This window comes from Bubalus kerabau, chromosome 13, assembly GCF_029407905.1.
Source record: "Bubalus kerabau isolate K-KA32 ecotype Philippines breed swamp buffalo chromosome 13, PCC_UOA_SB_1v2, whole genome shotgun sequence".
Lineage (NCBI taxonomy): Eukaryota > Metazoa > Chordata > Mammalia > Artiodactyla > Bovidae > Bubalus > Bubalus kerabau.
Window position 1 is genome coordinate 12,527,203 of NC_073636.1, and position 22,599 is coordinate 12,549,801.

The following is a 22,599-nucleotide window of genomic DNA, read 5'->3' on the forward strand; positions in this document are numbered from 1 at the left end:
GATTGATCCCAGGGCTCCTGCACTGCAGGTGGATTCTTTACCAGCCGAGCCACAAGGGAAGCCCAAGAATACTGGAGTGGGTAGCCTCTCCCTTCTCCAGAGGATCTTCCCAATCCAGGAATCAAACTGGGGTCTCCTGCATTGCAGGTGGATTCTTTACCAACTGAGCTATCAGGGTCAAAATTCATACAGTTAGGAGCTGGGCTTTTTACCATATATAACTATACTGCAAAAAAAAATAATAATAATTAAGTCTTAAAATCCACTTTCCAAAAAGTGTGTTACCAGTCTTTCTAGCATTCCACATGGAGTATACATGCATATATTTCATGACTATAGTTGAATATTATGTTAGTTCCACTGTGATGTGGACCTCAGAGCCAAAGATAGGATCTCATCATCAGAGCCTCTGAATCCAGACGAACTTCTCATGTTTCACTCCATGTTTTCACACAAGGATGGTGGCAGAATTGTTGATGGAGAGAAATGCTCCTGTTTGCCCAACTGTACAGAGCCCCCGAATTAAGTGTGAGATGAGGCTAGAGAAATAAAGTCAATGATCCCATAGGCTTATTACTTTCTTAATAAGTAGTGGCCACTCTTGATAAGAAACGGCTCCAACTTTTTGACTATCCTTTTTGATCCAAGAATAAAATGTATGGATTATACTTTATTAGTAAAATTAGTATCTGGAAAGTAATGACTATTGGCTCACAGTTTATTTCCTTAATGCTCTGAGCCAAGGGCTTGCTGTGTATTAATCATTTAGTCCTTCACCAAAACTCTATGAGACAGGCAGTATTACTACTCCCCTTTTTTTCCAGAGCACAGAAAGTTTAAACAACTTGCCTAAGGTCACACAGCTAAGTCAGAGGAGAGGCTGGATCAAGGATTAATTGGAATGAGGACCAGGCGATGAGAAGGGAGTTTGGAGGGAAGCAGACAGATGGAAAAGGAAAGGATTAAAGAGGAGGGAGGTGATTTGAAGGGAAATTGGGTATTATCAAGTGAACCCTCTTTTATGGGTAATGAAACAGGCCTAGAAAAGCCATGTGACTTCCCGAAGCGGCACATCTAATTAGGGGCAGAGCTGGGATAAGAAGCCACATTTTTAAAAATCCCAGCTCAGAGCTTTTCCACTCTATCAAAAAAAAAAAAAAATTAATTGAATTTTTTTCACATCATGTCCAATTTTGAAATCTATCCCCGAGGGGACTGTTGGTTAGATATTCATAGTATTATAAAATTCAAGTATTGCAAATGGCCTGGAGAGTTCCTCCTGTGGCCGTTGACCCCAAATTTAAGCAGCATCACACTTGGAACACCCCATCCAGGGGAGAATTTTTCCCAGTTTTTAAAGCCTTCCAGATGTTTCTCAACTGGATTTCTTCATTTATTTACCAGAGCAAAGGAGCAGAATTTGGAAAATAGCATGATGTGCATAAGCCATTAATGGCATCCCAGGAGACAGACCAGCCAAACCCTGAACGTCTAAAGCATTTTAATTCAGGATGCAGTGTGCTGAAGCCCCAGGGATTATTTTAATCAGAGCCGACTCTATGAATATGAATTATTTTTCATGTCGGCCTGTTTTTACTGAGAAGGAAATCTTATGCAAGAGTTGACATGGGAACAAGCAGAAGAATTTAGAGAAATGTAAAAGGGCATGGGGATGAAGGTGAACCGATATCTCCACCTTGCCCTCCAAAATATCAACAGGCAATTAACGGCTTCCCCCTTTCTATTCTTCCCTCGCCAGGCTCACTAGAAAAGTGCCCAGGGAGTTCCCTGGCAGTCCAGTGCTTAAGAATTGGCCAGTGCAGGGAAACAGATTTGACCCCTCGTCTGGGAACTAAGATTCCCCATGCATGTGGCTAAGTCATTCCAGTTGTGTCTAACTCTGTGCGACCCTACGGTCTGCCGCCTGCCAGGCTCCTCTGTCTGTGGGGTTCTCCACAGAATACTGGAGTGGCTTGCCATTTCCTTCTCCAGGGGATCTGCCCAACCCAGGGGTTGAACCCTCGTCTCTCATGTCCTCCTGCGTCGGCAGGCAGGTTCTTTACTACTAGCGCCACGTGGGAAGCCCAAGATGCCACAGTGCCATGGGGCAATAAGCCGTGTGCTACAACAAGAGAAGCCTCCACAACCAGAGGCCTGCACGTCACAATCAGAGAAAGCCTGTGCACTGCAATGATGGCCCAGCACAGCCATAATAATAATAATATTAATATTAAATTTGAAAAACTTTTAAAGAATTTAATTAAAATTTTTTAAAAAACAAAAGTGCCCAGTCCACAAACTTCCTTTGACAGTCCCTCCAGATTCAGTCCCAGATGAGTGATCACTCCCAAATCTCCAGCTGGTCCACAGTGGTATTTGCAGTGATGCAGAGAAGTTTGCTGAAGCTGGGACACCAAGAGGTTAGTCAGTGAAGGGGCGGTTGCTTTGCATGGTCTAGAAACCAGTTTGGATCCTTGTTCACAGCACATGAACACATCCTACAAAGAACCACATGATTACCCGTGTGGGGACTCAGGGTAGGATTTCAAAGCCTTGACAAATCAAAGCAGCGCGTTATGACATTATGAGGATGATACATTCCTGCTGGGAGGTGGCCCGAATAGGCCATGGCAGATGAAGCCAGATAACCTATCTGCTTTAAATAGATATGTTCCAGTCACTTACATCTGCTTTAGCAAGAAACCATCTCCCTCAAATTAGCAAGAGTATTTAATACTAGAAAAGATGCACATGGAATTCTTAGAGGGGACTGTTGCCTGCCTATCAGATCAGGAAAATTACTCCCACAATATTGTAGTGATGAATGACCCTCATATTCACTGGGGATTAACACGCTGTGGGTGTTTATTTCGAAGTCAAACAGCTTGCCCATAGCGCACAGGTAAAGAAACATGAAGCTGCATTACAAGGAGCCATCAAGGATGTCTTAATCTTGGGTGTGGGCTATCTGGAAAGGAGGCTGAAAGTTAAGAGAGAATCATACTGTGTCTAGATGCTAGGCTTGTAGGATCTGGACTCTATTCTTTGCACAGCAAACATTTTAGAAGAATGCCAAATGGTTGAAAGTTTGGAAGATACATTGGACCAGTGAGGAGGCAGCATGTGAAGCCTGCCCAGTCACATGACTGAAGTACATCCTCTTTGCTTTTAATATCGAGCACTGGTAATAAAATTGAAATTCTCTGTTAAGGTCATTATTCATATATTTAATGTAGGACATTCCCAAATGCTTAAATTGATAGGCACTCAATTAAAAAATCTAAGTACTTTCCATCAGAGCCTTGAGTACACCAAAAGCAAAGCACCGTGCTATCCAGAATGTAATGGGATTTCGTTTCAGCTTCACCTTTTCAAAAACCATTATGATAACACCCACGACTTCTCTGAAGATCCTTACATTTGACCCTGGAGACTTTTTTCTTGGTTAGGAACTGAAGTCAGTGGGCTCTGCCGGTCTACATCTGTTAGGGTGGGGTTGAACTGTCTGTACACAAACTCAAATAACAGTGTTTAAATACATAAAAGTTCACCCACATATCAGAAAAGTTGACGTTAAGTGGTCCATGATGGTCATGGCAGGTTCATGCTATTGTCTCCTGCTAAGCAGCCCTTCCAGAAGTTCTACTCACATCTCATGGCCAGAACAAGGCTGCCTATTTGTAATGGAATCTGGGAAACCAGGTATGCTGATACTCCAGATAAAAACAGGGCTTTTCGAATAAGGAAGAATGTTGGTGAATAGGCAACCAGCATCACTGCTACATGCTCCATTCTTCCATTCTAAGAAAGAGCAATCTTACAAAAGCGGGAGCTTGGAGAGTTTCTTTTCTGACAATGTTTGCTGTTGTGGCTTTATAATGCCCTTTTTCTCCTAAGACGGGTTGTCCAGGTAACTGAAATACCGTTGTTTCCTGAGCTGGTTGAAAAGGTGGCTTATAAGTCTGGGCAGAACAAAATAATTATTCTGCAGAAGAATAAGGAGAAAAAACCCAAGTGGGTTGGGGAGGAAGTCAGGGAGATCCCAGCCATCCTGGTGGATACGGAACCATGTGGAAGGGGCCCTGGGAAGGAAGAGGTGGTCTGTTCATGTCTGCTCAGAGCAAAGAAGCCACAAGTGAAATTTGAACCAAAGGATGAAAACCCTTGCTCTGCTCCAGTAGGAAACAACTTTCTGTGTTCACAGAACTGGCTTTATTTTGGTTCTGCAGTGGACTTATGGGTTTCCAGGCTGACCAACGAAAAATAAACTGAAAATTCTATAGAGAAAGACTTTGCTCAAATATTTAAACACATCATAAAGCTTGACTACTTGGAGCAGTGCAAGACTGGTTTAAACAAACAGATCAATGGCCCAGAAAAGATAGCAGCAAAACAGAATTTAGAGTATGTAGGGAAATAAGCACATAAAAAGTAAAAATCAGGTGTCAGTCTCTCTGGGAAGCTGCCTGTTACCCTCAGTCAAATTAAGATTCTCACAATCTCCTCCTCTTGCCTTATTTTGTTTTCATTGCCCAAGTTACAATTCACAAATATACATTTACTTACTTAATACCTATCTCCCCAATCATGTTGTAAGCTCTTGAAAGAAAGACTGTCTGGTTTATAAAAAAAAAAATTTACATTTTGGTTACTATTTGATTAGAGAGTAGCACAGTACTTCATACCTAACAGGTACTCAACAAACTCTTGTAAAATAACTGAGTTAATGAAGTACTTAACAACAAAGTTGTGTGTTTGAAAAAACTTAGATTTCTCACCTTCCATCCCACAAGACACACCAAAATAAATTTTAGATGTGTTAAATATGCACTAGAAATTACAAAACAAATATTTTTACATGAAACCATGGAAAATAACAAAACATGGGCAAGACTAGTGAAAAAAGGATTAAACTTGGGAACGTGAAATGACTTTGGAACAATAATTCATATGCCAAGAGCAAATTGGGAGAAATACTCATGACAAATATGATAGGGAAAATTGGTATCCTTAGTATATTAAAACCAACAAGAAAAGAACTAATACTCTTAATTTTAAATGAGCAAAGTACATGAACATACAGTTCACAAAAGAAATACAAATGACTAAAAATTATGATAATATAGTATTCCAATTAATTTTGCTTTTTAAAAAATTGAACTGAAAAATAGTTTAAAAACTCCATATTCAGTACTTTTGAGCTTGTGGCTTGGAAGAGTAATTAGCAGAGCTTTTCTGGAAAGAAATTAAAAGCATATATAAAAAAAGCCTGCATAACATTTTTACCACTTGACTCAGAAATGTGACATTTAAAGAACTTCACTAAGTATATAATATTTTCACAGATCATAAAGTTGAAGGGTGCAAAACCCCAATAACCACAAAACCCCAACACCTCTTTTATTTTTCTATGACTCAATATCTATCTCAAGTTCCTATATACCTCCTGAAATCAGAAAATACGATCCAGTCAATTTCTGCTGAAACTTCTGTCACTTCTTTTTTTTCAGGCGTTTTGATCTTAAACTCATTAATCCTAAAGTCTCCCCTAACCCCATTACCCCTGGCATCACATTTCGGATCTGGGGAGCGGGAGTAGGGGGGAGGTGAGAAGCAGCGCCACTTTGGGGGAGGGGACGGGGTGCTCCAGCCAACCTCCTGCCTTGTCCTTCTCCCCGTTGGTCTGTTAGCATCTTCCCTGTTGGCTCGTGCAGACATGCTTTGACCCGTGGCATCTTCCAGCAACCCCCTTTCCTTCACAGCGTCATCAGCTGAGCTAGTACAGCGCCCTCTCCTGGTCCCTAGAAGAACAGTCTACATCCCACCTTCCGCTCTCACATTCTCTGCTCCATGTGGAATAGTCCTAATCGCCTGCCTGCTGGCTCCTCCGCTACTCTGTGTGTCCTTGAGGCAGGGGTGGCAGAGGGCAGGGTCTACCTATACTCCATCCTTCTGGAATGCCGGGGCTCCAGGGACCCATCCATGGCGGCTGTGCTAGTCTACAGCTCAGGTACCGTACAGGACGTGGCTTTTCTTCAGGACTCGCTCCATCTGGGGCAAAACCCTGGAAAGGGAAGCACACATTTTCTCTATTTTATTCTTTGAATGTAACTGGAGGGGATAGGGCAAGGTAGCGTAGATAGTATTTTCTTCACACACACACACACACACACGGCCTGTGGAGGATGGTCCTCTTGTTCACGGTCTCATCACCGGACCTGCCTGTGTTGCTTCTGGGTCCTACGCCTCCCTCAGATCAAGCAGTCTTCCCAGTTTTGAAGGGGAATAACGTGCTTTACTATACCAGGAGCTCTTAACCTCTTTTGTGCATGGACCCCCTTCTGTGGTCTGATGAATCCTGTGTGTTCTTTCTCGGAAAAATGTTTTAGAGGTACAAAATGGGATAGGTAGGGTTACAGTGGGAAATCAGTTATACTAAAACTCTGTCCTATTCACAAACACGAATCTGAGAACCCCTATCCCAATATTTTATTTATCGTATGAAGTCTATGCCTTGATTCCTTTGAGGTTTGACTCTTTGAATTCAAAACAAAAACCAAAATTCTACAGTCTCCAAAAAAAGAGCTCCTGCAAACTAAAATACAGCTGTTCAGAACTAGAGACTGTGCCAGGAGCTTCAGAACTTAAAGAGTAAGACTTTGACCCATCTTCTCTTTCTGGTCTTGGTTTCCCTCTATGGAAGCACATGATGTTGCTAAAAAAAAAAAAAAAAAAAGAAAGGAACGTTGGATACCTTGAAGGACAAAAAAAAAACCTCGTTAATATTTTTGTTGTTCAGTGGCTAAGTCGTGTCCAAGTCTTTGCAGCCCCATGGACTTAGCCTGCCAGTCTCCTCTGTCCATGGGATTTCCCAGGCAAGAATACTGGAGTGGCTTGCCAGTTCCTTCTCCAGGAGATCTTCCCAACCCAGGGATAGAACCCGCACCTCCTGCATCAGCAGGCAGATTCTTTACCACTGAGCCACTTGGGAAGCCCTTTGTTAATATTTTACTTAATATTATAAGAAAGTAACAGTGCACAGGAAAACTTATGTACAAGAAAATTCATTGCGTTATTATTTTAAATTAGTTAGAAATTAGAAAAAACCCCAGCAAAATAGGGATTTGTTTTTTAAAAAATTAGGGTATACCATACAATAGACTACTCTTTAAAGCTATGTAAAGTGATGCCATGAATTTTTTATTGCATAAGAAAATATTGATGACGTAAAGTTAAATGGAGAAAAATAGAGTATATGATGAAAAATGTAGTAAGAAAGAGAGAGAGAACAAATAAGAAAATGCGAAAGAAAATTACACCCAGTGTTCACAAGGATTTTCTCTGAATGATAGAAACATGAAGATTTTCCTTCTTTATGCTTTTTGATTTTCCAAATGAATATGTTTTTCTTCAAAAGGAAATTCTCTGTTTTTTTAGTATTTTGAAGTATTTACTTTAGTCTTTTTCTTTATATATTTATGGGTTTTATATTTTGTTTATTTTTTTATAGAAGTGTAATTGACATACAACATCCCATTAGTTTCAAATGTACAACGTAAGGATTCTGTATTTGTATCCACTGGAAAAATATCACCACAGTGAGTCTGGGTACCACCTGTGAATGCACGTATTTACATTTTTTTTCCCCTGAGATGAGATATGGATTTTAGTTTTCAAACAATAATAAAAGAAACCATTCAGCATCATCTTTTGTTATATGTTTTTGTATTTTGCTATGGTTTGTCCTAATGTATTAAGAGCACTCTTAAGTGCTATTAAAATTCTTTGAAAACATAATTTTAAAAGCAAAGTGATGCAGTGTATATATATATATATATATATAGATACATATATATAGATAAATAACTGCATCATTTTGCTGTAAACCAGAAACTAACACAATATTGTAAATCAACTATACTTCAATAAAAATTAATTAATTAAAAAATAAGATAAAATGTCTTTTAAAAACATAAAATGATATGATAATCAGAAAAGCAGGTCTATGAAAATTATGTTTTCAAATAATCTTTAATAGTATTTAAGAGTGCTTTTAATTCATTAGGACAAGCTGCAGCAAAATACCAAGTATATATGTTCTTTTTCAGATTAAAAACATATTTTTAAATGAAAATTTATTGGAAGGTTGAGTGGTTTTAACCTTTCAGTGCTTCCAAAGCTAATCACTTCCAAAGTGATTTTGACCTTTCAATGCATCCAATGCTAACAGGCAGCTATGATTATAGAAATGAACCAACAACAGTTACCACAAATTACTATTTTCAAGGGAAAAAAGACAGGAGAATTTGCAGCACTGGTTTGCTTTATGCTGAGTCAGATCTTACCATCAAGTGCCAGGTAGGTCCACACATCTGGCCAGCACACAGGGGTGTTAGCTTACATCAGCCCACTGTCTGCTTCTGAACGTCGCAAACCACAGAAACTCTATTTCACTCTTTTTCTCCCTCAAAGAGTGTGCATATCACACTTGATTATACCACCCTTCCATACCAGTGACTTGTAAAATTCAGACCAGACTCAAAGTTTAGCAGCGTCTACTTTCAAGACAAGATTTGAGTGTGTTCACTGTGGTCAGATGGCCAGATGGTACCGGGCTCGGTAGATAACAGGGCCCTTGTGAAAAAAGACCTCTGAATTTCAACTTCATGTCTCATTTCACACCAGCCTTTTAAAAATTCTTCTTAAAAACTGAGATTGGTGTTAAACAAGCCACCAGCCAACAGTTTCAAACAAATTAAACCTATTTCTAAGAAAGATGAAAATTGCAATAGTGTGAGTGTGTGTTGCGTGGCGAACAGCTGTGGCGATAAAACTTTGATGGCCATGTGGATGGTGGAAGGAGGGAGCCAAAGGCAACGGCAGGAGCTTCCGGAAGAGACAAGGCTGGAGAGAGGAGAGCAGCTTAACGGGGAGAACCGTTGGTTCTGCACCTCAGTATTAGAATCTCAAACAGAAAATATTCCTCCTAAAATAAACGGGAGATGTGACCAATTAGAAAGTGTGAAATTCACTTTTGATTTACTTTCCGTTTGATAGAGAATCATCACTGCCCACAGCACGTATGAATTTTATTAACGTAATTTGCCATTAGTTCAAGAAGTCCTACATTTCCTCCAAATAAGCTCATTTTCAAAACCGAAAGAACATTTCAAGACTTTAAAATGCAAACATTTCATAGTTTGGCTGCATTCAGCAAATTCCTAGAATCAATCAGCTGAGAACAGAGTAATTCTATTACTGAAAAGGGAACTGAAAGCATGCAAATTAAAACCAGGATAAAAAGTAAAATGTAAAAGATGGCTTACAACATCTACAGAAGCCTCTTCCTGATACAACTGTGACATTCGAACAAGTTAACTATAACACATGAATAATATTAATATGTAATATAAGACTATTTCTATGATAGGACGTAAGACATTTCAACTACTTCAGAGATGAGCTCGATTTATTAAGCAATGCATGTCCTGGATCTGGTTAAGTCACAGTAATAATTTACATGTTATAACATTTTCCATTTTACAAATTGCTTTTATAAACCTTATTTCATGTTACATACACACACACACACACACACACACACACACACACCCTTAAGATGTAAGTGTCGTGGATACAGTTATTTTCATTGCACAGATAAGGACTTCACTGGTGGCTCAGCAGTAAAGAATCCACCTGCCAAGGCAGGGGACACAGGTTTGATCCCTGGGTCAATAAGATGCCTTGGAGAGGGAAATGGCAACCCACTCCAGTATTCTTGCTTGGAAAATCCCATGGACAGAGGAGCCTGGCAGGTTACTTTCTATGGGGTTGCAAAGAGTCAGACACAACTTAACAACTAAAGAACAACAAAAGATAAAGAAACAAAGGTGAGAGTTCCTGGAGAACTCAGGGATGCTCTTAGCCCCACACTCTTCTCAATAGGAAAACATAGTTTTCACTCTCTTTTCTGCCATTTCTGAGCTGGTTGAACTTGGGTGAGTTATATAATCTCTCTGGACTGCCCAGTTTTTCCCCCTGGGAAACAGAATCCTGCACCAATCCAATGGAAGGATACACTGAAAGCACGTAGCATGGTGTTGAATGACTATTAGCTATTGCGAATGCTCCATCTTTGAGAAATGATGAGTCAGGTCAAAGTCATATTATCTCTGATGGGAAACTGGGTGGTTCTTAGCCAGAAAGTGAAACTTTCTACAATGTGAATTGGTGGACTCGAAGAGCGCCATGGGCTGACAACTCATAGACTCCTATGAGCACCGTGGGCTGACCGCACATGTAGACTCCTACGAGAGCTCTGTTAGATCATGAGGCTCCAAGGACAGCTGGGTGCCTGCAGTTTGCACTGTTTGTACTTTGAAAAAACTGCAGGTGCCTTGAAGGAGGGCAAATAGGTTGCAGAATGAAATAGAAAGCCCAGCACTAAAACAGACAAAAGAGTCAAAGATCCACCTGCGAAGTGCTGAATCAAAAAGACTCCCTAAAGGAGCTGACAGGAGCTTCAAAAGTGCATCTTCATGGTGTGACCATGTCATCTGGCAGGTATCATGGGAGAATCTCCACTGGGACTTCAGGAAATGCACGTGTTCCCAGTGAATTGGAGGTTCTTGCTTCTTTCGTTGAGAAAGAATTGAGAGACAGAGACAAAGTGATTGGTAAGAAGTGGATTTATTTAGAGAGAAGCACTCCACAGACAGACTGTGGGGCATCTCAGAAGGTGAAAGAAGGCTTTGAAATATGATGTGGTTAGTTTTCATGGGCTGGGTAACCTCATAGGCTACTGACTGGGAGGATTATTCCAGTCATTGCGGGGAAGGGCAGGGATTTCCAGGAATTGGGCCACCACCCACTTTTTGAACTTTTGTGGTTAGCCTCAGAACTGTCAGGGCACCTGTGGGTGTGTCACTTCGTTTTTGCCAATGTATCACAATGAGTGTATAATAAGGTTCAAGGTCCACTGGAAGTTGAATCTTCTGCCATCTTGGACCTAGGTGGTGCTACTCAGTTTTGTCATGTCCAAGGTCTATGTCATTCTTTCCAAGGTTATGCCCTGCCCTCTTTCCTCCTGGTCCATTCACACCACTTTCACTTGTTGAAAGATAGGATTCTCTACTGTATTGACAAAATGCTGGGAAAGCACCTCCCTTCCCCTACCCCTGCCAGAGGTGATGTGGTGAATGCCAAATTTCCCTAATTTTAGAGGAAGCATTATCTTCTAAGAGTGTCTATGATGCTCTTACTATTATCATTTAAAAAGTCCTTCCATGCAAACAAATGGAATTGCATTTAAGGGGTGATTAAAATGGAATGGGGTGTGTGGTGCTTGTCTAAATGTAATCTAACTAGGCTATTCATTTAGTGATGAGTCTAATTACTAGCTCTATAATTACACTACTCAAGAAAATTGTTTTAGTGATGGTTTTATTAAACTAACTGGAGACAATTTTTGTGCCAACATGAGCAGAACAAATGGAATTTAATTTCAAGGGGCAAAGGAAGGTTACCCTGGAGAAGAAAACCTCATGAACTGGACTGTGGATTTGAAAATTGGTTCAGTGAGAAGTAAAGTTGGAAAAGAAATGGGATTATAGTGTAACAGGAGAGATTTAGGTAGCCATTAAGCAAAACTTCCTGACTCAGATTTTCAAGGAAAGACTTTGCAAAGCAAGCTTCCTAGGCTCTAACTCTCAGATTTAAGTGGATCTACAATGATTCTTTCTTGGTTATTTGACATGAAACCCAACTCAAAGTGTGGTCCCCAGACCAGCATCCGCATAACCTGGGAGCTTGTTAGAAATTTAGCATCGCAGGCTGAATCCAAACCTACATTTTAAATGAGTTTTCCAGAGAAACATTTTATTTTTGTTTGTTTGTTGTTGTTGTTGTTTTTAATTTATTTTTTAATTGAAGGATAATTGCTTTACAGAATTTTGTTGTATTATGTCAAACATCAATTTGAGAAAGACTGGCATAAATGACCAGCTTGTGGTTGCAAATTGAAATTTTAATTTTTTCCTGTTTTTAAATGCAACATATGCTCAGTAAAGAAAAAAGAACATGTGCCCAATAATATATGCAGGAAAAAAGCACCTGTAATCTTATCACTTGGCGAGAACACCTGTTAAAATTTTGGTGATTTCTCTTCCATGCTGTTAAGCGTATATATATATATATATATATATATATATATATATATATATATATTATATACATATGTATTTTTCATTTTAAACTCAGCCTATAAATACACTTTTACCTTTTTTTTTCCATTTAATGTTATAAATATTTCTAACTTCTAACAAAATCTTGTTGACATTTGTCTGCACCCTACCTTATGAAGATACTAATCCCTTGTTTAAAATTGAATCTCTTTTTGCTGTCATAATTAGAAATAATCCTTTGGTGAAAGAATTCATATTTAAACTTTTAAATTCTTTCATCAGGGAAGATCCCTAGAATATAAACATATTTAAAGCTCTTGATCAAAATGATCTCTTCTAATCATAGTATTTCTTGAAATAAGGTCAATTTGTAATGAAGCCTTTAAACTCAATTTCCTGAAATTTGGGGGGAGGGAATAGGGTGCTAATTTGTTAAATGATTGGTGTTCCTGCTAATGTAATGTCTTATGAATGTTCACTCCGCTCCTTAAGGATGAGTCTGTTACACTGACGGGATGATCAGGTTAGAAGTGCAAAAAGACTTTATTTTTTTTAATAAATTTATTTATTTTAATTGGAAGCTAATTACTTTACAATATTGTAGTGGTTTTGCCATACATTGACATGAATCCGCCACAAGTGTACATGTGTTTCCCATCTTGAACCCCTCTCCCACCTCCCTCCCCATCCTATCCCTCTGGGTCATCCCAGTGCACCAGCCCTGAGCATCCTGTATCATGCATCGAACCTAGACTGGCGATTCATTTCACATATGATATTATACATGTTTCAATGCCATTCTCCCAAATCATCCCACCCTCGCCCTCTCCCACAGAGTCTAAAAGACTATTCTATACATCTGTGTCTCTTTTGCTGTCTTGCATACAGGGTTATCGTTACCATCTTTCTAAATTCCATATATATGCATTAGTATACTGTATTGGTGTTTTTCTTTCTACCTTACTTCACTCTGTATAATAGGCTCCAGTTTCATCCACCTCATTAGAACTGATTCAAATGTATTCTTTTTAATGGCTGAGTAATACTCCATTGTGTATATGTACCACTGCTTTCTTATCCATTCATCTGCTGATGGACATCTAGGTTGCTTCCATGTCCTGGCTATTGTAAACAGTGCTGCGATCAACATTGGGGTACACGTGTCTCTTTCAATTCTGGTTTCCTCAGTGTGTTTACCCAGCAGTGGGATTGCTGGGTCATATGGCAGTTCTATTTCCAGTTTTTTAAAGAATCTCCACACTGTTCTCGGAGAAGGCAATGGCACCCCACTCCAGTACTCTTGCCTAGAAAATCCCATGGATGGAGGAGCCTGGTAGGCTGCAGTCCATGGGGTCGCTAGAGTTGGACACGACTGAGCGACTTCACTTTCACTTTTCACTTTCATACATTGGAGAAGGAAATGGCAATCCACTCCAGTGTTCTTGCCTGGAAAATCCCAGGGATGGCGGAGCCTGGTGGGCTGCCATCTATGGGGTCGCACAGAGTCGGACACGACTGAAGCGACTTAGCAGCAGCAGCCACACTGTTCTCCACAGTGGCTGTACTAGTTTGCATTCCCACCAACAGTGTAAGAGGGTTCCCTTTTCTCCACACCCTCTCCAGCATTTATTGCTTATAGACTTTTGGATCGCAGCCATTCTGACTGGCGTGAAATGGTATCTCATTGTGGTTTTGATTTGCATTTCTCTGATAATGAGTGATGTTGACTTTAATCCGTGGACCCACACTGCACAGGTTTTAAGTTCTGCCTGGATCCCAGGATCATGTGACATGACATAAGCTATTATTTGACCTGTTTGCAATAATCATGAGTATTTATAAAATTGTGTTAATAATGCTGCCTTCACTGAGTTAATGAGCGCGTCTTCAGAAAGATCAAAGCTCCTAGCACAAAACATCCGGTCTGCCGCAGGAAACAGACAAAGTTCCATAGATGTAAATAGTACTTGTTTCCCTCTTTTTAGTGAGTTGACCCCATACCCGACGTTCATATGCCCAGAGAAATGGCAGAGTGATTTCTACAGGAAACAGAATCATCCCTGAAAACCACATCTTTAAAAACGTGTTGAACTTCACTTAGAGAAATTCAGCTTGGTTTCGCTTTCTTCAGTTAACACAAAATATTTGCAGGCAAATTCATTACCAGCTGAGCCACAAGGGGAGCCCAAGAATCCTGGAGTGGGTAGCCTATCCCTTCTCCAGCAGATCTCCCCAATCCAGGAATCAAACTGGGGTCTCCTGCATTGCAGGCGGATTCTTTACCGACTGAGATATCAGGGAAGCCCATTCCAGCAGTAACAACATAGATAACCCACTCTGGGATGCTGCCCTTCAGCTGACAGATAAGCCTGTGGCAGCCACTCTAGATCAGTCAATATAATGCTATAGCAGGTTCTCCAGGAGGCTATCATTAGAGTGGGCTACACTGAGCCAAAAAAGAGATCCCAACACAAGATAGCTCAGCAAGTAGAGTTTCTCTCTTCCTTTGTCTATGGCAGTTCTAGGTCACTCAGGACAGGAAGGTGGGTCCAGGCTCTGTCATTTATGCAGGGACTCAGGCTAATGGATGCTGAATGTTATTTTGCAATTTTAGGCATTAAAGCAGTGGAAGTGATATTTCTGAGAGATAATTCTTAAGTTCCTCAAATCAGGCTCAGTCAGGGGCTTTGTGGGCTTCCCAGGGGCTCAGTGGTAAAGAATCTGCCTGCAATGCAGGAGACACAGGAGATGCTGGTTCAATCCCTGGGTCTGGAAGATCCTCTGCAGAAGGAAATGGCAACCCACTCCAGTGTTCTTGCCTGGGAAATCCCATGGACAGGGGAGCCTGGAGGGCTACAGTCCATCAGATCTCAATGAGGGGACACGATTGAGCACGCATGTACACACATCTGGGGCTTTGATGTAGGACTAGAACCCTTTCCAAGCAGCCTATGGCGTTTGGTGACTCATTATCTTTTTAGGGCAAGGTCAAGGGAAAACTGGTAAACTTGAATTTAGATACAATTTATTTTTGGTACTATAGGCTTGAAAAAACCTGAAAAGGGCCATTTACACTATCTGGTTGACACCCTCATTTAATGACTGGGAAAACCGAGGCCCAATAACGTTAACACCTTGTCCTTCATTTCTCCAGGGGCCCAGTGCCCTTCCAGTGTATTCATCCTCCTGCATATTAAGACCTGCACTCCATAATTTGTCACGTTCAAAGTATTCTGAGCCGCTAAATCATAATCTCATATTGATCATTTAAAACAGGATATTTTTCATTTGAAACAAATGAAGCTCTTGGGACTTCCCTGGCAGCCTAGTGGTTAAGTCTCCTCGCTGCTAATGCAGGTGATACAGTTTCAATCCCTGGTCTGGGAACTATGACCCCAGATATGTGCAAAAAAAAAAAAAAAAGCTATCATGCACTTTTGCAGGCAGTGTTGACAGGCCAAAAGAGACAGTATTGGATGGTACTTGGTGGAGGGTAGGGTATGGGCTTCCCAGGTGGCCCTAGTGGTAAAGAACCCTGCCAATGCAGGAGACATAAGAGACACGGGTTCGATCCCTGGGTTGGGAAGATCCCCTGGAGGAAAGCATGGCAACCCACTCCAGTATTCTTGCCTGGAGAATCCCTGGGACACAGGAGCCTGGTGGGCTAGAGTCCATAGGGTCTCACAGAGTCGGACATGACTGAGCAACTTAGCAGGCACACACTGTGGAGGGTATAAGGGGGACCTTGCCAGTTCCTCAAAATCATACCTCATAGCCTATGCTTCCCACCCTTTTCCTCATTATGGTACCCATTGAAAATGAGAATATTTGTCAAGCAGGTTGGCATAAGTAAGAGACTTCTAACTCTGGACACAACTGTCTAGGGGCTCAGACTGCCCCAACATCCACCCTACTCCCTACCCCCCACCCCCCCTGCTCTAAGCAGACACAACCCTCCTACCCACAGCACACCAGCCTGGAAGGAAGTGCCCTGGTAGACCACCACTACTTCACCTCCCATCCAGACCATCTTCGCTTGCTTAGCCCACTGTGATAGATGAACTGGCCTTAATTCCTGGAGGCATGCGATCCTTTGCTGCTTATCTGGAACTAAATATGGAGTTAGTTGGAGGGCTGAGAGAGAATCCAATCAAGTCCGTGGCCTGCCTGCTGGACCTCCCGACAGGACTGTTTTCAGAGACCATGGATGCTCATTTCTGAGTAGACTCTCTTCCCAGAAAGCTATGATTATTCTAAACAAGATTTATGAAGCATAGAAATTCCAGGGTAACTAGGTCAGCTCTTTGTGGATCATGCAGCATTATTTGCTACCATGGTTTTTCCCCAGCTTTATACCTAGTTCAATTTTAAATTACTCAAGAGATGGTGAAATGCATTTGACATCATTGAGCTGTGTATTCATCCACGCAACCACGCAGCAGGGGCTGTTTGTCCTGCCCATCTGGAAAGCAAACGACCAAAAGATACAAACTAAATACGAGGGGAACAGATGCCTGGAAAAATGACAGTGAGTGCTCATTCAGTAGTAAAAGACAACACAACAGACTTCGACTGCAAATCAGCTGAACTGTGATGATTAATGTAGCTAAGCACTCAAGATTCACTAGGAAGTCAATCTCAAAGACTCAACAAGTACTTCATTTCACTAGCGTATGTTAATTTTACTATGTTAATTTTACATCATTTTTCAGGAGAGATTACTTCCCTGGGTGAAACTACTGTGCTTTTTATACAGCTCTGGCATTTTTTCTACCCAAAGTCTTTAGAGGTGTAGATTTCCCCCCCATACCCCCAATGGAAAAATAGCTCTGGGGGAGTAAGAGCCCAAAGACCTCAGACCTGTTTTCTCTGGCTGCTGTCAGTACACTAAATTGCCTGCTCAAATGTGTCCTTCTACACCCCAGACAGGCTTCCCTGGTGGCTCAGTGGTAAAGACTCTGTCTTCCAATGCAGAGACTGATTCTATCCCGGTCAGGATGATCCCCTAGAGAAGGAAATGGCAATCCTTTCCAGTATTCTTACCTGGGAAATCCCACGGACAGAGGAGCCTGGCAGGCTATAGTACGTTTGGTGGCAAAGGCTATAGTATGTGTGGCCGCAAAGAGTTGGATACAACTTAGCAACTAAACAAAAATAACACCTCAGACAATGAACTCCTTCTTGGCAACAAGGATGGTGTGTTATTCGTGTCCGTGTCCTCAGAAACCTGCGAAGAAATCACCCATCGGGCACTCAAATATTAATTGAATAAATTAATGAAAAAAATGAGAACTGTCTTTTAAAAAGTTACCATTGTGATTGTTAAAAAATAGTTAGATATAATTTTAAGTGCTTGATTTCAATCATGGAGCTTTAGGAATTGGTAGGATCTTTTCTAATTCCCCATCTTTATATCAAATTATATTCAGAAGAAGTGGAGGCCACGTTGTACTGGGGTCTTTCATTTGTAAGTGGTTAAAAGCTGTCAAATCTAAGTGTAAAATAAAAATTAAATTTGTACAAGCTGTATCTATGGGAGAGAAAATAGACATAATTTTTGAATATGTCATAAATGAAAATAATATTGTTTCTTCCTTGAAGGTTCTTTTTAATCAGGTCTAGAAAGAGTCCCTAATCAAAGGTATTTCTGAGAGTTTACTTTCTATTTGACTCAGTTTAGCATAGATGAAAATGTTGCAGGAAGGGGGACCCCTTCCAGGGCCTGGAATTGGGCTCTTGTCTGACACTCGGAAATGAATTGCCTGAGGAGACACATGTGCTGGCAAAGCAAGAGATTTTATTGGGAAAGGGCGCCTGGGCAGACAGCAGGAGGGTAAGGGAACCCAGGAGAATCGCTCTGTCACATGGCTTCCAGTCTCGGGTTTTATGGTAATGGGATTAGTTTCCGGGTTGTCCTTAGCCAATCATTTTGACTTGGAGGCCTTCCTGGTGGTGCACTCCTTGTTCAGCCAAGACGGATGCCAGAGAGAAGGATTCTGGGAGGTGGTCGGACAAGTGGTGTCTCCTTTTGACCTTTCCCGAACTCTTCTGGTTGGTGGAGGCTTATTAGTTCCCTGTTCCTTACCAGGACCTTTTGTCGTAAAACAACTCATGCAAATGGCCAGGGTAGACGGTTTCAATCAGCGTGCTTCCCCTAACAAAAACACTTGAGTTAATTTCAGGAAATTGGTTCTCTCTGTTACTAAGTTTTTCTGTGACCTTCTATATATGCAGAATAGGTTATTAATTATCAGTAGTAATTGATCTTAATTACTTATTAATATCTATTATATTGTTAATTATATTAATTATAAGTAGTCTATTAATATGAATTGTTAATGAGAATAGTGTATCTGTTACTAATTAAAAAGTCATGTTATTTAATTCAATAACATTTACAAATATTTATTCAAATAAATTGCAAATATTATGTATGCAAAGCATTGTATTCCACGAGCCAAACTTTTTTTAATGTATAATTTCATTTGTTTATATTTGGTCTTTGCTGCTGCTGCTCCAGTTTTAGCAAGACAGGGCTGCTCATCCATGGCTTCTCTTGCTGCAGAGCACAGGCTTTAGGCATGCAGGCTTCAGTAGTTACAGCATATGGGCTCAGTCAGTGTGGCCCATGGGCTGGCTTACCACGTGCCATGTGGGATCTTCCTGGACCAAGGATTGAACCCGTGTCCCCTGCACTGGCAGAGAAAGGTTTATTGCAGGGCCCCTCAAGGAGACACTGGCTCACTCCCGAAAAGCCTTTAGTTCCCTGAAGGGTTTTGGCAAAGCAAAAACCCTTTCAAAGCAAGGTGAGGGAGAGGGTCTTAGGGTCTGTGATCAGCTTGTGCACAATTCTCTGATGGGCTGATTGGCAAGTCAGCAGGGTGGAGTCACACGGGTTAACATCATTAGCCTTTAGGCTCCAGGAAGCCTGGGGCCATGTGTTCATGGTCATCAGGTAGTTAACATCTTCCATTGTTGGAGAGGGGGAGGGTTTGTACATCTGCAAAACAACTCAGGGCCAGTGCACTGAATGCTATTATCTACGTGCCTCAGAGCGGTGCTAAAGCAGAGGATGTGGGGAGAGGCCTGTCCCCTCCATGGGGTTCTGCTCAGTTACAATATTAGTTCAGTTGATTGAATGAAATGACATTGGACTTCCAAAGGCCTACAGACCTCAGTTTGAGAAACTCATTTTTTTCCTTGTTGTCTGGTTCATATCCACCTCGTTACCCTCCTGTCATCAGCTAGCTGAGAACGCCAGGTTACCAAGCATGCTCATCTGCCTTCTGCTCAGTTTCACTCCCACCTCACATTCCTCCCCTGGGTTTGCCCCCCAAGGTCACCCCTGCTGAGTGACCACCTGCTTCCCTACACATCCTTTCAGGCCCTTGAAAGGCCATTCTCCTCCTACTCAGGCCTGCAGTGCTGTTTTCCAGGGAGAAGTTCATTCTCTACTCTTCTCTTCTTTGTTTTCTCCCCTCAAGCACTTTGCCAAGACTTAATCACTTTGATTTGCACCTAGATACTGATTGAGTCCCAGATATATTTCCCCAGGGTATATCTCTTTTCCGATTCCCAGACAGGCTATGACTGTGATATTTGCGTGTAGAAACCCGAAAGGTTTTAATTTTTTAAAGCCTTTTTGAATTTGTTACAATATTGCTTCTGTTTTATATTTTGATTTTATGGCCACAAGGCATGTGGGATCTTAGCTGTCCCACCAGGGATCAAACTGACACCCCCTGCAAAGTCTTAAGTACTTAAGTTCCCTGAAAGGAGTCTTAATAACCTGTATATACAAGTCAATCTAGACACGGAGCCCAAAACCCAGATCTCCTCCACTCACCTCCCTCTTTCCCATTAGTGTCGCTCTTAAAGGGAAGTCTCCTCAACCCGTCTTCAGGCCCAGAAAACTCGAAGCCATCCAGAAGCGGCTGTCATCCTCTGTCCGTTTCTTCGCCAGCCTCTCTCTCAGGTTTTTCTCAAATACGCACCATTTTCCCATCCACACTGCTGCCGCCACGGTTCCCTATTTCCTGCCCAGGTTTTCTCAATACCTTTCTAATTGTTTCCTTTTCATCTTAAGCAACCCTGCCCAGTCTTTCCAAAGCTTACCCTGTCTCTCTGAAATCCTGCCAGCCTGGGACCTATGGGCACATTGCTCATGTATGTTCTAGGCTGGTCCTACCATGTTAGTGTCCATCTTCCATTGACTTCAGATATGTTTTGCTGATAACACCTTCATCAGAACTTGAAGACTTCCTAGAGATGCACAATCGTGACTTTCAGTCTAGCTGCCTGGCATACCCCAACGACATGTGGCTAACTGCCTACTCGTGAATCACTTCATTACTATTTTCCTCATGGGTAGAGGTGGATCAAGTCCAATTAAAGAGTTTAATAAAGGACTAACCACTGATTTAAACAAATTTAAGAGATTAACGTTGAACCGATGAGTTTAAGTCTGAAGATGTCAGTTCCCCAAATTATTCATCTGTGTTGCTTACTAAAGAGACTATTAAAAATAACATAGAGGAAGGCAGCTTTGTGAAAATGATGGAAATTAGATGGGCTCCTTTCGAGTCTCAAATCATCCCTGTCTGTCCCTTGGGAGGTCGTTATACAACCCACTTTGGCTCTCATTTAGCTCAACTGATGACCTGGACCTACATGATGATCTATAACACATGCTCAGGAAATCTAAATTTGCAGAGTTCTTTAGAACTTACTAGCTTTGATCACAGGCTTCCCAGGTGGCACAGTGGTAAAGAATCTGCCTGCCATTGAGTAGACACAGGAGACTCAGGTTCCATCCCTGGATCAGGAAGATCCCCTGGAGTAGGAAATAGCAACCTGCTCCACTATTCTTGCCTGGAAAATTCCATGGGTAGAGGAGCTTGGCTGGCTTCAGTCCATAGATTGCAAAGAGTCGGACATGACTGAGCATACACGCCCAGAGCTTCAATCAACTTTCACCAAAACTTTATTATGTTAGGAAATAAAGGATCAGAAAGTCAATTCTGATTTAGTGGGGGATGTATTAGTATGTTATTTTTCCCCAAAATCAAATTTACCTTCCTAATGATGATTTATTGGGGTTATTGTAAAATTAGTTAACATATTTTAATTTTATGGAAATAATAGTTGATTTACAATGTTATGTGAATTTCCACTGTACAGCAGAGTAATTCAGTTATACATATATACATATTCTTTTTCATATTCTTTTCCATTAGGGTTTATCACAGGATATTGAATGATTTCCCTGTGCTATAAAGTAGGACCTTGTTTATCCACTCTATAGATAACAGTTTGCATCTGCTAATCCCAAACTCCCAATCCATCCACCGCATCTGCCCCTACACCTTGGCAACCATAATGCTGCTCTCTATTAGTAAATATGTTTTTAACAGACACTCACTGATGACATAGTGATAAAGCCAGAAGTTACGCTTGGCCACAGAAAACACTGAGCCTTCAATGAGAAAAGTCCACAGGTGAATAATTGATTATTGGCGTTGTGGAATGATAACAAATCCCTTCAAAACTGAAAGGAGAGAGCAAAGTATATTTCACAATGTGGAGGGAGCGTAAAGTCCCTGCAATGATGAGCTGTTACCCCGAGTCTTGACAGTATCTTGGTCTCCGGGAGAGCACCATTGCATCCTCTGCCAAGACACACACTCTATATTTCCTCCCATTACATCTGCCTTGAAGGCTGACAAAACCCAGAGCAAATCCATCACCAGGCTGGAGTTAATCTAATAGACTTGCCTTCCGCTGCTGGAAATCAGGCCCCACATCTGGAAAGGCAGTGCTTGTTACAACGAATGAGATCACTCATTTGACCATCTTATTAGAATCCTCTTCTGAAGTTCATGAGTGGGGAGCAAGGTTAAGTTGAGATTAAATGGAAACCCCTTCCTCTGTGCTGATTGCAATATCTGATAACACACTTGACTTGGTGCATTTCAGTTGCCTGGTACTCAAAGTCCAGCTCAGTTAGGAAATAACTGGTATAATTCTAGAAAAGATTCAATGGTGGGGATATAAATGAGATTAATAGTCTTTGACTTGAGTTCATACACATCAGTTCAACTCCAGCCATCCATCAGGTTCTAAGAACCAGAGATTTCCCTGGTGGTCTAGCAGTTAAGACTGTGCTTTCACTGCAGGAGACAAGGGCTCAGTCCCTGGTTGGGCAGTTGAGAACCCACATGCCATGTGGTACAGCACCCCTCTCCCCCCCAAAAAAAGGAATTTGGCTGTGAAGCAAGCTTCCTGCCACATAGCCCATTGCTTGATGAAGACAAAGGAGCCCAGTTTGGAAGATCACACTAATCAGCAGCTTAGACTTCATGGTATCTTCTGGACATGACTTCTAAGGTCTAACTTTACACTGGTCTCTTTTTCTACT

General features: G+C 41.3%; 1 long non-coding RNA gene across 1 annotated transcript; it reads right to left on the bottom strand.

Annotated features, from left to right (window-relative positions):
* Positions 1-16,629: 16,629 nt before the first annotated feature.
* On the bottom strand, positions 16,630-20,729 carry LOC129626205 (uncharacterized). Its single transcript, XR_008701824.1, has 3 exons — positions 20,029-20,729; positions 17,226-18,336; positions 16,630-16,644 (listed from the first exon to the last, which is right to left on the bottom strand). It is a non-coding gene; the product is annotated as an uncharacterized LOC129626205 (long non-coding RNA).
* Between the last annotated feature and the right edge of the window lie 1,870 nt (positions 20,730-22,599).